The sequence below is a fragment of the Rhinopithecus roxellana genome, chromosome 21 (assembly GCF_007565055.1).
Source record: "Rhinopithecus roxellana isolate Shanxi Qingling chromosome 21, ASM756505v1, whole genome shotgun sequence".
Taxonomy (NCBI): Eukaryota; Metazoa; Chordata; class Mammalia; order Primates; family Cercopithecidae; genus Rhinopithecus; species Rhinopithecus roxellana.
Genome location: NC_044569.1, coordinates 6,541,184 through 6,557,164, shown reverse-complemented (window position 1 = coordinate 6,557,164; position 15,981 = coordinate 6,541,184). Strand labels below are relative to the sequence as shown.

Genomic DNA, 15,981 nt, shown 5'->3' with positions numbered 1-15,981 from the left:
GGCAGACTGAAATGCTGTTTGGAACCTTTGGCAGGCCCTGTAGGAGATAATTGCAGTGTAGATCCTGGGATTTTGGAGCAAAGCATTTCCATCCTTTGCAGGTAACCGCTCTTTTAAGAAACAGCTTTTGGGCTTGCTACTGGGCTTAGTAGAAACTCCATGCTTAACCATGGACCACCAAGTTATGCAACCTGACTAGAAAAATGACTAGAAGGTTTCAGCAGTTAAGAGCACAAGCAGATGGCATGTGTTCAAATCCTGGTTATGTTATATTTACTAAGTATGTCGTCCTTGAGTAAGTGACCAAACTTTGTGTTTTAATGTCCTCATGGAGCGATTTTACAGAAGAAATGAGATGATACAGTGCTTAGCACAGAACCTGTTAATTTTTAGTTTCTCTTAACACAACTGAAACTGCTACTGCAATGTCATGTGAAGTCATTAGTCCATGTCTTTAAATGTGATTGTAGTTTGGCTCTCAATCCTTTATTTTCAGGGAAAAGACACAATTTATACATATGAGCAATTAGTGAAGATGTGGGAAATTCACTAGATTAGCAGTTCTTTTAGCAGTTCTTTTTTCTTTTCTTTTTTTTTTTTTTGAGACGGAGTCTCACTGTGTCGCCCAGGCTGGAGTGCAGTGGCTGGATCTCAGCTCACTGCGAGCTCTGCCTCCCGGGTTCCCGCCATTCTCCTGCCTCAGCCTCCCGAGTAGCTGGGACTACAGGCGCCCGCCAACTCGCCCGGCTAGTTTTTTGTATTTTTTAGTAGAGACAGGGTTTCACAGTGTTAGCCAGGATGGTCTCGATCTCCTGACCTCGTGATCCGCCCGTCTCGGCCTCCCAAAGTGCTGGGATTACAGGCTTGAGCCACCGCGCCCGGCCTCTTTTTTCTTTCTTTCTTTTTTTTGCCTTTAATCAGCTATGTGATCAGGAACAAGTTATGAACTATTACACGTCCTTGCATTCCTTATCTGTAAACATAAAGAATGGTACTGAGGGGCCTCTTAGTTTCCTTCCAAGTCTTCCTGTAGTTCTAATGTAGACAACTGTGACTAAACTTAAGGTTGCTGTTTTTATACAGTTGTACTCAGGGTCTGTATGGCCTGCCATTTTTGTAGTCCCCCAACAAAGACTTTGAGAAGATGAAAATAATCCTTACTCATGCAATGGTTGGGAAGGTTTAGAAGAGAAGGCTTGTGTTTTCTATTGCTGTGTAACAAATTACCCCCAAATTTGGCAGCTTGAAACAACACAGGTTTATTGTCTCACAGTTTTTCTGGGTCAGGAGTATGGGCACATCTTAGCTGGTTTGCTGCTCAGCATCTCAAAGTGTCAAGCAGGCTGCATTCTCATCTGGAGGTTCAACTGTGGAAGAACCTGTTTGCAAACTCATTCAGGTTGTAGGTAGAGTTCATCTTTTGTGCCTGCATAAGTGGGGGTGCTATCTTCTTCCTGTTGATTGGTGTCCTCCCTCAGGGACTAGAGGCTGTTCCCTGTATGCGACCCTGTCCATAGGCAGTTCATTATATGGCACTTTGTTTCCTTGAGGCCAGCAGAAGACTGTCTCTCCAGTCTGCTGAGATGGAGTCCCTTCCATCTTTTCTACCATTTGTTCTGCTATACCATAAGGCTTTTCTTGAGCCTATTAGACAACTTTTTAAACCTGACATTCTGGTGCATTGGGCCCTTGCAGTTTTCATGCAAGTTAATTAACTTTCATGTTACCAAATGACTCACTGGAGTATGCTTTTTGCTCTCCAATCCATAATTCAAAATGTATCTTCTTCTTATTCATATCTCTGTGCTTTATTTTTTTGGCAGACTTTTGATAGTAGATTTCTAAACATTCAGTTTTTGCTTTCTTTTCACAGCGTCACGCAGCTGACCAACATAAGTCCAAAATGCTTTAGAATTCAAATAATTCTGCAAACCCTGCTTTACAGTTAGCAGTGCAGTGGTGAGGTTCAAAACTTAGACTTGGGCTGGGTGCAGTGGGTCACACCTGTAATCCCAGCACTTTGGGAGGCTGGGGTGGGAGGATCACTTGAGCCCAGGAGTTTGAGACTAGCCTGGGCAACAGAGTGACACTCTGTCTCTAAAAAACAAACAAAAAAAACTTAGACTTGAATGTAGGTAACAGGTGGCACTAATCTCAGGCATTAATCTCTACTTCAAAATGATCCTTTATCAGTTCACGTCTGAAAGACTTCATGCAGTAAACATTGCTTGGGGGAATTAACATATAATGTGAGAAAGGGCAGATGGTATTTCCTGCATTCTGGAGAGCCTTAGAGTGTTGGATGCTGTCTATCCACCCCCGCCTCAAGTAACAGAAACTGGATTCAAGTTGGCATTCACAATAAAGAGGGACATAGTAACCAGAAGTCCACAAGCAGAGCGCTCTCCAGTGCCTTAGTTCACAGCTTCGGCTCTGCTTTGTCCATGTCAGCTTTGTCCTTAGGCTGTCTCCCTGTATTAGTCCATTCTGACACTGCTGTAAAAATACCACCTGAGACTGGGTAATTTATAAACAAAAGAGGTGTCATTGACTCACAGTTGGGCATGGCTGGAGAGGCCTCAGGAAACTTACAATCATGGTGGAAGGCAAAGGGGAAGCAGGAACCTTCTTCACTAAGGCAGCAGGAGGCAGGGAGAGGGCACAGGGGAGAATACCATTTTTAAAAACATCACATCTCGTGAAAACTCCCTATCCTGAGATCAGCAAGGGGGAAACCGCCCCCCGATCCAATCACTGCCACCAGGTCTGTCGCTCAGCACGTGGGGATTACAATTTGAGATGAGATTTGAGTGGGGACACAGAGCCAAACCATGTCACTTTCTTTAAGGTTACAGAGTGGCTGCTAGAACCCCAGAATCCATATGTTTCTTTGTTCTTCAGTTTGGGAGAGAGAATTAGGTCCCCAAACCATGGAATATAAGTTCTTCTCAAAATCCTTAGATTCCCCTAAGTCACATGCCCACCCCTGGACCAATAACAGCCAGCCAGCCACACAATGCTGTGAGCCCTATCCTTTTGATCGGGATCCATCATTGGAGCTGGGGGCGCTGATAGACAGCCACCTGAGCAGAACAGGGCCTCTCAAGAGGGAAGAGGGGAGTGGATGCTTAGTAGGCAGCCAACACTTTCCATTATCTTATCTAACCAGTAATTTAGTTAACACTGTTTTATCTGTTGTTCTTTTTTGTAACTCGAGAAAATCTTAAAGTGGAAGTCTTTCCGTATACTGTGAAGCCATGTTTTCTAATACAGTAGCCATCAGCCACTTGTTACTATTGTAACTTAATTACAATAGAAAAATTAGTACTTAAGTGACACTAGTTATATTTCAGGTGTGGGTAGGCACCTGTGTGTGGTGGCAACCTTACTGAACAGCACAGATACAGAACATTTTCATCATTTCAGAAAGATCTGTTGAACAGAGCTGCTCTAAGTTGTTTCAGGTGAGGTTTCTGTGTGAGCATTGAGCCGCAGTAGAAACAAGGGTAGTGCCTACTTTACTAGGTATTCATCTTACGTTGGGGATTATAGGATCTAAAATGTAGCCAAAATGGGAAATAGGAATTCATTCATATTGAGGTGATTGAATATAATGTTTGATACTACTTAGGACTTAAAAATATCAGAGCTGTTTTTAAAAATATTCTTTTTTCCATTAAGAAAGTACAAATTAGTTTTTGTTATGTAATAACTGTGCAATTTTGATGATACCTTGAAGTTCAGAATATGGAAAATGTTGTAATGTGAACAACTTTACGTGGTGGTCACATACCCATGATAATGATTCTCACGGTAGAGTGAAAGTGACTGCCCAGTTTGTCATTCTAGTAGAGTATGCTAAACTTTTCAGGGAATATAGTCGAATATGTATTAGTGCAATCACAGATATGTTTGATATAATCCTGTCTCCACTATTCTGAGGCCGTATCTATCAAACCGGAATTAGGGCTAAAGAATTGTTACATTAAGTACCTCAAAAATAGTTATGTCCCCCTGTAGTCTCAGCTAGTGGGGAGGCGGGAGGATCACTTGAGCCCAGGAGTTCTGGGCTGTAGTGTGCAGTGCTGATAGCAGGTGTCTGCACTAACTTCGGTATCAATATGGTGACCTCCCTGGAGCAGAGGACCACCAGATGATACAGATACAGTTCACCTAAAGAGAGGTGAACTAGCCCAGTCTAGAAACTGAGCAGGTCAAAACTTTCATCTTATCAGTAGTGGGGATCCCTGTGAATAGCCACTGTACTCCAGCTTGGGCAAAATAGCAAGACCCTGTCTCTAAAACAGTAAATAAATATTTATATATGAGATTATATCTATACATTGTATGACTAGGTTATTGGAGATGTGTACACACACATATATATATCCAGTAACCAATATATTATATCTTCGATAACCTAGTAATACTACTCATAGGAATTTCTTGAAGAACTTAAATTATGGACAAAAATGTTATGTATGAGGATGCTATTTATAGTGCATTAAAACTGGGTACAAATCTAAGCTTCTAAGAGTAAGAGAATGACCAAATCAGTAATGGGGTGTTATATCCCCCAAGATAATGAATTATTTCTTATCCAGCTGTTCAGACTCCTATTTTTGGTGACTCTTTAATGGTGTATGCATAAGGTAATGGTAAAGAATGCAAAATTACATGTAATACAGAAAGCAGTAATCTAGGATCTAAAATAAGTTCATACAGTTTAGTTCTCAGCTGGCTCTTGTGTACAAAATCCAAGGTCAAAGAAGACTGAACAGCCAGGTAATTGTTTTGAGCAGATTTCTCTACAAAGTAAAATACAGTTTCAGAAGCAACTGAGTTCACTTTATCCTTCTTGCTGTATATTAACCTGCTTTTATCATATCACTCTCTTGCACAAAACTTCAGTTACTCCTTAGGAATTAAAAAATCCTCTAGAGTTCCAGCCTCATTTCTCATTACCCTGAAAAGGCCCATCTTTACATATTGACACTACGTGCCTTTCCGAGTACCGTTTCCACTTTAACCTAGAGTGACTTTCCGTCTTCTTTTCCAATGCTCTGAAGTTTTGCTTTCAAAGGTGTCCTGCAGCCTTCAGCTGACCACTGCAGTTCAGTTAGCCTTTTATTTTTTCACTAATACATAGTATGTTTATAAACTTGTAACTCATGTCTGACATGTCTCCAATCTTGGAATATTTAATTACCCTTTTATAACTAGATTGTAAATTACTTAAAGACAGTGAAAACATATACTAATTTGTTCTAGGTGCCTAAAGGGTTACAGTTCTGTGTATTGTCCACCCTTTGGTAGGGGTCAGTGAAGAGCTCCACCGTTAAGTTCTTTTGTAACTGTTTTATGTTGGTAGATTTTAGGTACTCTGAAGATACAGAAGAAAATCCCCTGGTTTGTACCCCTTTAGGAGTTATAATTTAGTTGAGAAAACTAAGAGTTAAGTTTTAACTAAGAGTTAAGTAATTACCTCCCCCGAAAGCCCTACCTCCCAATGCCATAAAACGTGGAGGTTAGGACTTCCAACGTGGAGGGACACAAATATTCAGATCATGTAGTGTGTGTAGGATTTGGCAGCTTTTAAATATTTGAAAATATCTTTAACATGACTGCTAAATTGAAATTTCTTATAATTTTTAGGTCACATGCTTATCTCTTTAAATTCTGCAATTAATTGCTCTGCTGTTTTCTGGTTCGTAATAAAGTTGAAAAGTCTAAGGCCAGCATGATAGTCAAGTCTGTGAAGACAAGGTGTTTTTCCCTGTGTCCTAATAGTATGTTTTTTCTTATAATTTAAACAAGTTCATGTAAGGAATTTAATTTGCCTTAAACATGTTGAACCTGTTGATTTTGCAGTCTCCGGTCTTTTCACCATTATTTTTCTAATAACAGTTTTAGGAACCTAAGATCTCTTTTGAATCTGTGTATTTGTGAACTTTTCTTCGTCATTTTCATCTTCTTGGCCATTTCTCTTTATTCTTACACTGCTTCTCTAGTTTGCGCAGTACTCTCCACAGTACCGATTTTAGGAGACTTGATAAATTGCTGATTACAAGGGAATAGGAAGATCCTCGGCTGACTTTGATACAGCTTTTTGTCTTGGACGACTTGGGCTCCAAAGGAGGCACGTATTTGGGGAGTGGGAGTAAGAGGTAGTCATTGAGTACCAGTAGGATCTTTTGTTACCCATATACAAAAGATGTTGAGCAATCCGGGTGGCTAAGTCCTATTCTAGTTTTAAGGTGGATGCTGAGAGTCAGAAAAAGATCTGGACAGGAAGCATAAATTGGGAGTTCATCATCTAATGGATATAAAAGTTGTTGCCCAGATAAAATCTATAGAGCCTGCATTCAGATTTAAGAGAAAAAGGAGCCTATTACCAAGACCAGGAAGGAGGCTCCATGATAAGAAAACCAGAAGAAAGGAGCTGGAGTTACAGAAAGGGAAGTCTGAAAAACTTTGAACAGGTAGGACGCAAGTAGTGAGGGTAATTATGTGTAACAGAATGAAAGGCCTGAAAGGTATCAATAGAAGCTCATTGCTGGTTTTAATAGCATTTTGGTATGGGAGGTAGTGAAAAAGAGGAGGCTGGTTTTTTTGTTTTTTTTTGGTTTTTGGGTTTGTGGTTGTTTTTGTTTGTTTTTTTTTTGTTTGTTTGTTTGTTTGTTTTGAGACAGAGCCTCTCTGTTGCCCAGGCTGGAGTGCAGTGGCACAATCCTGGCTCACTGCAACCTCCACCTCCTGGGTTCAAGGGATTCTCCTGCCTCAGCCTCCCAAGAAGCTGGGGTTACAGGCACCCACCACCACGCCTGGCTAATTTTTGTATTTTTAGTAGAGACAGGGTTTCACCATGTTGGCAGACTGGTCTCGAACTCCTGAGCTCAGGTGATCTGCCCACCTTGGCCTCCCAAAGTGTTGGGATTGCAGGTGTGAGCCTCCCTGCCAGGCCAAGGCTGTGTTTTAAGACACTTTGCTGGTAACAGGAAGAAGAGTAATTGGGCACACATCACATAAAGACCTGCTTTCTTAATGGTGTGTCTATACAACAGTGAAGGAAAGAAGCCAGCGGTGTCATTGTCCAATGAGTTCTTTCTGCCCACTGCACAGACAAAACCTGTTCCCCGAGGCTTTGCTATTGGAGTATACAAAGAATTTTATTAATGTGATGCTGGCCATATAGGAGACAGAGTTATTACTCAAATCAGTCTCCCCGAAGGCTCAGAGGTTAGGGTTTTTCAAGGATTGTTTGGTGGGCAGAGGACTAGGGGATGGGTGCTGCTGATTGCATTGAGGATGAAATCATAGGATGTGGAAAACGGTCTTTGTGTGCCCAGCCTGTCTCTGGATGGGAGCAGTAGGACTGGTTGAGTCATGAGTCACAAGTCCAGGTGGGGTGAGTATAAAAAATCTTTAAGAAGACCAATCTTAAGTTTTACAATCGTGATGCTATCCATAGAAACCATTAGGGAAGTCACAGATCTTGTGACCTCTGGCCCCATGACTCCTGAACAGTAAGGGATTATAGAAAGTATGCCTACATTTAGGCCAGGTGTGATGGCTCATGCCTGTAATCCCAGCACTCTGGGAGGCTGAGGTGAGTAGATCACCTGAGCTCAGGAGTCCAAGACCAGCCTGTGCGACATGGTGAAACCCTCTCTCTACAAAAAATACAAAAATTAACTGGGCATGGTGGCGCACACCTGTAGTCCCAGCTACTTGAGACGCCGAGGCAGGATAGTTGCTTGAACCTGGGAGGTGGAGGTTGCAGTGAGCTAAGATCGCACCATTGTACGCCAGCCTAGGCAACAGAGTGAGACCTTGTCTCAAAAAAAAAAAAAAAAAAAAAGGAAACTATGCCTACATTTTATCAGAATTTAGGCCCCTCCCGTAATCCTAATCTTGTGGCGTTTCATTAGTTTTACAAAGGCAATTTCAGTCCCCAAACAAGGAGGGCATCGGTTTTAGGGAGGGATATTATCTTGGCTTCTAAGTTAAACTGTCAACTAAATTCCTCCCCTAGTTATCTTGCTCTATATCCAGGAACAAGCGAAGACAGCCAGCAAGTGAGGCCAGCAGCAAGATGGAGTCAGCCATGCTAGATTTCTCACTGACAGAATCTTTGCACAGGCACTTTTGATGGGAGTGAGCAGTTGAAAGGACAGGAAAGAGAATAGCAGTAGAAAAACACAAGGAAAATGGGGTCAGTAACTTGGGTTCACTTTCAAAGGGAGGAGAGAACAGTTTCATCTAATTATTCCCTCAACAGACATTTACTGAGTGCCTCCTGTGTGCCAGCAAGCCTTAGTTTTAGGCACCTGGGATGCAGGGAAAAAACTCTACTATTGGGTGACCATAAGTAACAAACATAATAAATGAGTAAATTACATAAGAAGTTAGAAGGTAAGTGGTGTAGGAAAGATGAAGCCAATAGAGCAAGGTAAGGAAGACTGGGGTACTGGGGCCATAAAGGAGAGGTGCTATGGTTTTAAATAAGATGGTCAAGGTAGGCTTTACAGAGCAGGTGGCAATTGAACAAAGACTTGTAGGAGGTGAAGCAGTTGGCCATGTAGGTATCTGGAGAATGACTTGTTCCAAGGAGAGGGAACTGCAAAAAGTCTTAAAGCAGGCACGTTTTCAGCCTGTGGGCAAAGCTGCAAGCCCAGGCTGGCTGGAGCAGAACGAGCAAGAACACTGAGAGAGATGCGGTCATGGATAGGGGTGTGTGGAGAGGGTGCGGATTGCTTAGGACCTGGTCTGACAGTTTAAGGACTTTGGCTCTTACTCAAAGAAAAATGGGAAAGTTTTAAAAAGAAGATGGTCAGCTTATCTACGAGGCTTGAAGAGATTTGGAAAGGTATCGAATAGTTTCTGAGAGGAATGTGAGAGGAATCTGATCAGAAATTGTCATGAACTGTCACAGAGCAGATAGAGCCTGTCTGAGATACGATGATGTACTATCAATGTATGCTGGCATTATTTTACTCTGTTGTTTTTCTTAGCAGTGATCAGTGAGATGTGGTTGTGGAAGAAACAGATAATAGGACTGGCTGAAGGTTGGATTTTGTTGATGGGCAAGGTAGTAATTCAACTAGTGTGCTGTAGAATCTAGGCTGGTTAAAGATTTCAGAGTGAAACCAGGAGAAACTGTTAGATTTGAACTAGGGAAAGGACAGGGTTGGGCAAGGCGCTGCTCCTGGGCTCTGGAGAAAAGGGAATGGAGGCTGGAAGCTGAGAGTGAGATAGTGTAGTTTTCAGAATTTCAGTTGTGGAGCAGTATCAGATGATTTCAAGGCCAAGGGCATGACCAGTGAAATGAATCGCTGCAGAAGCTAGGTATAATATAATATGAAATATATTTGGTCTTTTTCCCCCATACTTGTGTCAGGGCTCCTAAAACCCTTGGGAATTTTCTGATAGGAGTACCTTTTATTAATAATGATCCCCTTAGGCTATGCTAATGAGCTAACTTACGGTAGAGCCTCTGTAGCTTCAGAATGGGGCGACTCCCTAGAAATACCGAGGATTAGAGTGGTGGAACTTTGAGACTCACCCACCATCCTCCCGGAAAGGCTAGGGCTGGAGATTAATCTCTCCAAAAGTCTTGAACAACAGACTTGATAAACTTCTCTGTTGCTAAGCACATGGAGTTACCCAAAGGGTGGCACACCCAGAGAGGGCGTGGACATCCAGATACCTCCCTAATACCTTACCCTCTGCATCTGCATCTGGCTGTTCATCTGTATCCTACAGCAATATTTTTTATAGTAATCCAGTAAATCCTTCTTAGCAAATTAATCAAACCCAGTGTTAAAGGACCACCAGGTTCTATTGCCCATTGCAAGGCAACAACCAATATGCAGAAACAATGGGAACAGCAGCAGAGAAAGAGTCCAATAATTGTAGGGCAGCCAAATGAGAAGATAAAAGAAAACCTTGTTAAAAGAAAAACTTCAGCTGAATTAAATGTAAAGGAGTTTGAGCAATGAACTATTCGCAAATTGGGCAGCCCCCAGAATCCCAGCAGATTCAGAGAGACTCCTGCGCAGCCACGTGGTGGAAGATTTATAGACAAAAAAAACAAAAAGGGAAATGATGTACAGAAATCGGAAGTGAGACATAGGAAACAGCTGGATTGGTTACAGGTTGGCTTTTGCCTTATTTGAACACAGTTTGAGCACTTAGCAGTCTATGAGTGGTTGAAGTATGGCCACTGGGATTGGCCAAGACTCAGCTGTGTACTCCTATGTTAGGTTTTCAGTCTTGTCTGCCTTTTAAACTAGGTTACAGTTCATCTGCAAGGACTCAAATGTAGAAGTACAGAGTCTTTCTCAGGCCATGTTTAGTTTGCTTTAACAATTCCCCTCTGTTGGTCATTTTTTCAGTTTTGAGAGATTGACCAAAATGTTAGTCCTCGATGTCACTATTACCATCATAAGTATACTTATTTGGTTTTGAAAACAGCTGGGAAACGGTAGAACAGTGAGTTTTGCTAAGGCAGGAACAAGGACTGAGTAGAGAGAACCTCCTTATACAGGAATGTCCTGTTTATAGGAGAAAAAACCTGGTCTGTTCTGATCTGGGATCTATGTGTTTCCTTAAAGTTTTAGTTTGATTATGTCAAACTGAACTACTCAATTTTCTTACATCAACTATTAAAATTAAGTAGTTGTAAGTTGTTAACAGGAGTGGCTCCACTTTGGTTTGATTTAGTCTGTTGGGGCCTAGTGCATGATCTTAGTCCAAAACAATGGCCTCCCATGATTTAAAAAATTCCCCCTTCTGTTCTGGTTCTCACTTAGGTGAGAGTGTGACCAAAACCGAGAGCTTTAGTGCCGCTCTCAGTTACCATTGTTTCGGGTTCTCAGTTTCAGCATGTCATTTATAGGTTATGGTGTCCTCATGGCTGCACATTTATTTCAGCTCTTGTCATCCCAGTTGAAGAGAGACCATGTGACATTTTAGAGATGGCTGCATGCAAACATTTAAAACCTTTGAGAGAATACAGCACACCAGGGAGACTGTTATCATGACTATCGGGAGGATAACACCAAGAGTTGGGAGAAGCCACCTAAAATCAAATAGATCAACGAATAAGCTAAATGAAGAGACTACTCACTTAACTACGTGGTTTTTTCCGTTAATCGCCTATAACTGAATTTTTATAATCTACATTTGATGTATTTCTTCATAGGCCACAAGTGCCAGCAGCTGCACAGATACTTTCCTGTTTAGCCAATTCCATTATTTAGCATAACTTTCACAAGATAATTTAAAGTCTGTTGTGCAACGATAGCCTTTACAGTAGAAACTGCTATAAAGCCTATCATGAGGGATACATTTTAAATCATTCCCTCTTTTATTCCAAACCATGGAAAAAGGACCTAACACACAGTGCCCTTCTAGAAGAGTGAAGGCCTCCTGGCAATGTTCTCTTTAACCTATGTGGGTTAAGAGGAGTGAATCAATGTTCTGTTTCTGACTGATTATGAGGCAACATATGTACCATTAAAGTTTCTTACCTACATTGGGCCTTCATGTTTTATCTATGAAGGTATAAGGTTATCCATTTTACTGGCTGCAAAATCATTTTCAAATAAAAGTATACCCCGTAAGTGCACACAACAGACCCCCGTGTTTTCATGTCTGTTGTTCATAAGAGGCATAAACAGGGGAAAAGTATTTAGAGATAAGAGTCTCGTGGTAATAGAACTCTTGCTCTGTGATCTTGGGAAAAACTGTTTACATCAAGGATGCCATCTTTTTCTGGGGAGAAATTTCCCTGGTTAGCTTTACCTTGAGGGTTCCAATGGGTGTACAGCTCCGAGATTGTGGAGGGACTCTTCTCTATTGTGAGATTATGAAGCCAAAATACAAGTCCTGAAGTTTTGCTGCAGTGTGGATAGCAAGGACAGTCTTTCTCTGATGTTCTCAGAATATTCAGTCTTTGGGTTCTAGATTGTGAAGGGGTTGATTTTCTTCAGTGAACCATAAAAATACAGTGTGGCATAATAGCTTAGTGTTATAACATCAGTCCTCTTGCATGGGAAAGCTTTTATACAACCAGAAAACATGCATTGAAAATGACAGTTGAAAGAAATCCTCTACAAATGTTTAAATGACCCATCAGGTAGCCAAATATACCTGAAGCTTTGATTGTCTTCTCAGGCATGTGGGTTTGACAAACTAAACATTGGTTATTGAACTATTTTAGCAGGCCAGGCACAGTGGCTTACACCTGTAGTCCCAGCACTTTGAGAAGCTGAGGCGGGAGGATCACCTGAGGTCAGGAGTTCAAGACCATCCTGGCCAACATGGTAAAACCCTGTCTCTACTAAAAATACAAAAATTAACCAGGCGTGGTGGCATGCGCCTGTGGTCCCAGCCACTCAGGAGGCTGAGGCAGGAGAATCGCTTGAACCCAGAAGGCAGAGGTTGTAGTGAGCCAAGATCGTGCCACTGCACTCCAGCCTGGGCGACAGAGTGAGACTCTGTCTTAAAAAGAAAAAAAAAAATTATTTTAGTAATGTATAAGGTACCACACCAATATATTTAATTTGAATTATATTTTATCTTTTCCATGATGAGTCATGGGAAGCATAACTTTTAGTAACAAAAGCTGTAAGGACTCAGGAAGGACAAGGTGGCTATCCTGGTTCTCCATGTGTCCGTGCTTAATTAACATTAGACTTAATTAACAACTCTTGAATGCCAGTTGTTTTTCCAAATGAGGTGCATAGCACTGATGACTGATGGGTTATCATAGGCAATTTGACTTAGACTATGGAGTTCATTTAAATTGTGTATTTAAACAATTTCAGTACCAGCTGATTTAACATGAAAATCTGGCAAAGTATTTTCTTGGTATTCAGTTAATTTCTATCTACTTGGGTTAGCAGTTTCATGAACCAGTCAGTCTTTTTATTAAAGTTCCAGGAATTCTTACCCGGTTTAAATGATATGATTCTAAGGTTACTAGAAACCTGTATTCAAGAGTGCTTTTTAGGGTCCTTTCCATCCTTTCATGAATCTTTTAAAAGACACCATATTCTAGGCTTTTACGTGCTTACGAAGTTTTTAGAAACTGCATTAGCATTAAGCAATTAACTGTGAAAATGACTTTAAATAGTTATAAAGACACAGTTGACAAGGAAATGTGGTTATTTCCATGGTCTAAAACAACATAGTAACTGTAATTATGGATAGCATATACACAGACATGTTAATTTTAGAAATCTTATACAATTTTGGAACATATATTAACATTCACTAAAATATAACTTGAAGAAGGTTAAACATAATTTTTTATTTTGACAATTCTTCACATGTAACTTAACATGTCAAATAATCCTGTGTTTACCTCTCTTTTGGATGCTTCAGGGGCCCTATGTAGTATCCCAAAGTTAGAAAAGACAATTTCTGAAGCTGAAAATTGATTTTCAGAAGCCTATCAAATATGTTAAAGGTTTAAAACACTTTATATTATACTTAACCAGTTTGACCATGAGGTGAGATTTTTATAAACCTTATATAACCCTTTGCAATTTTTGTGAAAGAGTAGATCAGTGCTTTAAGAAAACCCTATCGTGCTTTTATTTCAAGGTTTAATTTATGGAATGCTGAATCACACTCCTTTAAGTTTAGTCAATATGTTCACAAACAATTTCTTTGTACAAGATTAGTTTTTATAAACCTTACACAACTTAAACCTTTAGTTTTATGTTATCTAATTAAAAAACCCCTTCACCCTCTAGGCAAAAAGTTATACTCCCATGCCTTCTTACAGTGTTTTAGCAAAAACACAATTCACTTTCCTCACATGCCTTGCATGTAAAACTATTTTTTTTTAGGAGTTTTAATTACACGTTATTATGACAACTCTTAGTATCTTTTACTTTTGGTGCATAAATTTCTTTCATGACTTAGACCATCTATGGCATGCTTGGACTTTGACTTGTCCTAAACATCCCTCTTTTTAAACAACTAGTTATTTTACTTTGGGAAAAGAATTTACCATACAAAATGGTTTCTTATATAAAATCTTTTTTTTTTTTTTTGGAGACGGAGTCTCGCTCTGTCGCCCAGGCTGGAGTGGTGCAGTGGCCGGATCTCAGCTCACTGCAAGCTCTGCCTCCCGGGTTCACGCCATTCTCCTGCCTCAGCCTCCCTAGTAGCTGGGACTACAGACACCCACCACCTCGCCTGGCTAGTTTTTTGTATTTTTTTTTTTTTTTTTAGTAGAGACGGAGTTTCACTGGGTTAGCCAGGATGGTCTCGATCTCCTGACCTCGTGATCCGCCTGCCTCGGCCTCCCAAAGTGCTGGGATTACAGGCTTGAGCCACCGCGCCCGGCCTAAAATCTCTTTTTTTAAAAGGCAAGTAGTTTATGACCTTAAAGCATTTAGCAAACCTAATATCTGACCTTCACAATTTAGACCAAATGTTTTTATTTTACCAATAACCTTCCAAGCTGTTTTTATTTCCCATAGATCACTAAAGTTATGTGAACTAAAAGATACTACAGTTTTTATTTTTCTTTCAAAATATTTAAGTACTTGTTTTTCTTTAAGGCAATTGATTAGAGCTTTTTTACATAAACACTATACACACAACACATATATAACTACACAGACAGATGGAAGAAAATTAAGTAGTTGCAAGATTTATTTCCTAGTTTCTAAGTTTCTTAATTGGATTACTGGCTTTAGGGTGGAGTCTTTGGAAGAACTGGCTAGGGAAACATGCAGTTTCTAGTGCCTAATAAGCAGGCGCAGCTGGAAGGCAAAAACAGATCCCCAAAATTAAGGGTCCCATTTTTATGGGTCCCCCAAAAGAGGGAGATACTATTGGGAAAGACAGTGCAGTGCTTTTACCATGTATTTAATTGTAGGGCAACCCAAAACCAAGAAGCCCATTTGTAGTTAGCCCATCTCCTACAGGAGTCTTATCTTTCAGTGGGGTTGTGGACATTGCCATACTTCCCAGGTTGCCAAGAGCTTCTCTGATGCAAACGTGCAGAGCTCAGTATTTCCCCATAGCTGGCACCAGACATCCCTGAAAGTATCTTTCCTACCTAATTATTACATACCAAAGCTCTTTCATAATGTGAAGCAATTGCTGATATCCCCAAAAGTAAAAAATGTTAGATAGTACGATGCAAAACAATACAGAGCCTTAGATTTTGAAAGGAATCTATCCACTTCCAATTCCTGAGGTTTCATGAGGAAAACAGAAGGTTTTCCCAAAATAGGGTCTCTGGTGCCTCCTGTTTTTCCCAAGGGGTCCCATGCTGTTAGAGCTTAAATATCTGCTTGTAATTAAGCTGACTTTTAACCACAGCACTCTTTTTTTTTTTTAAGTACTTTTAAATTTCCTGTTACCCAATTTTAGCCAGGCTAAATGGCTGATACTGTTGGCATTTAAACTTTATCAAAAGCAGCCTCACAGGTGCTCTGAGAAAGGAGAATTAGACGGTTCCTGGAGGGGAAGAGAATCAGCAAATGGTATCAGTTATGCAGATATCAAACAAGAAAGAACTCGTTCCCTAAGCCAGGAATTGGACTCAGATCACCACCACTATGAAAGGAGAAAACCTTAGCTGCTGAGCTACAGCACTGGGCAGCCTCCACTGCGCTTTCCAGAAGGAGTCTAGAGTAGTTAATTTTGAGCTTGCAAAGGCTTTTAACTACTCAGGATGATTTTTAGAGCTACCTATGACATGAACCTTAAAATTCCTGTTCCCTGGAAGGCAGAGACCAAGAGAAAGTATAGCCACATGGTCACAAGATCAGGCTCCCAAGGACGTAAAACAAGATGGAGACCTCATACAGGTTTTTTGTTTGTGTGAGGGACCCGCAGCAAAGTCTGTTACTGACCAGCTTGCTGGGCCTTCTTGAGCAGTGGGCTTACGGGGTTTCAAGCCCGTGCTCTATTCTAAGTTCACTGTCTTTATGACAGAATGATACAGGA

At 40.8% G+C, this 15,981-nt stretch overlaps 1 protein-coding gene across 4 annotated transcripts in view; it reads left to right on the top strand.

Moving 5' to 3' along the window:
• The window catches only part of FAM210A (family with sequence similarity 210 member A), a 58,769-nt gene that overhangs the window by 6,759 nt on the left and 36,029 nt on the right, over positions 1 to 15,981 (top strand). The window lies entirely within an intron of this gene.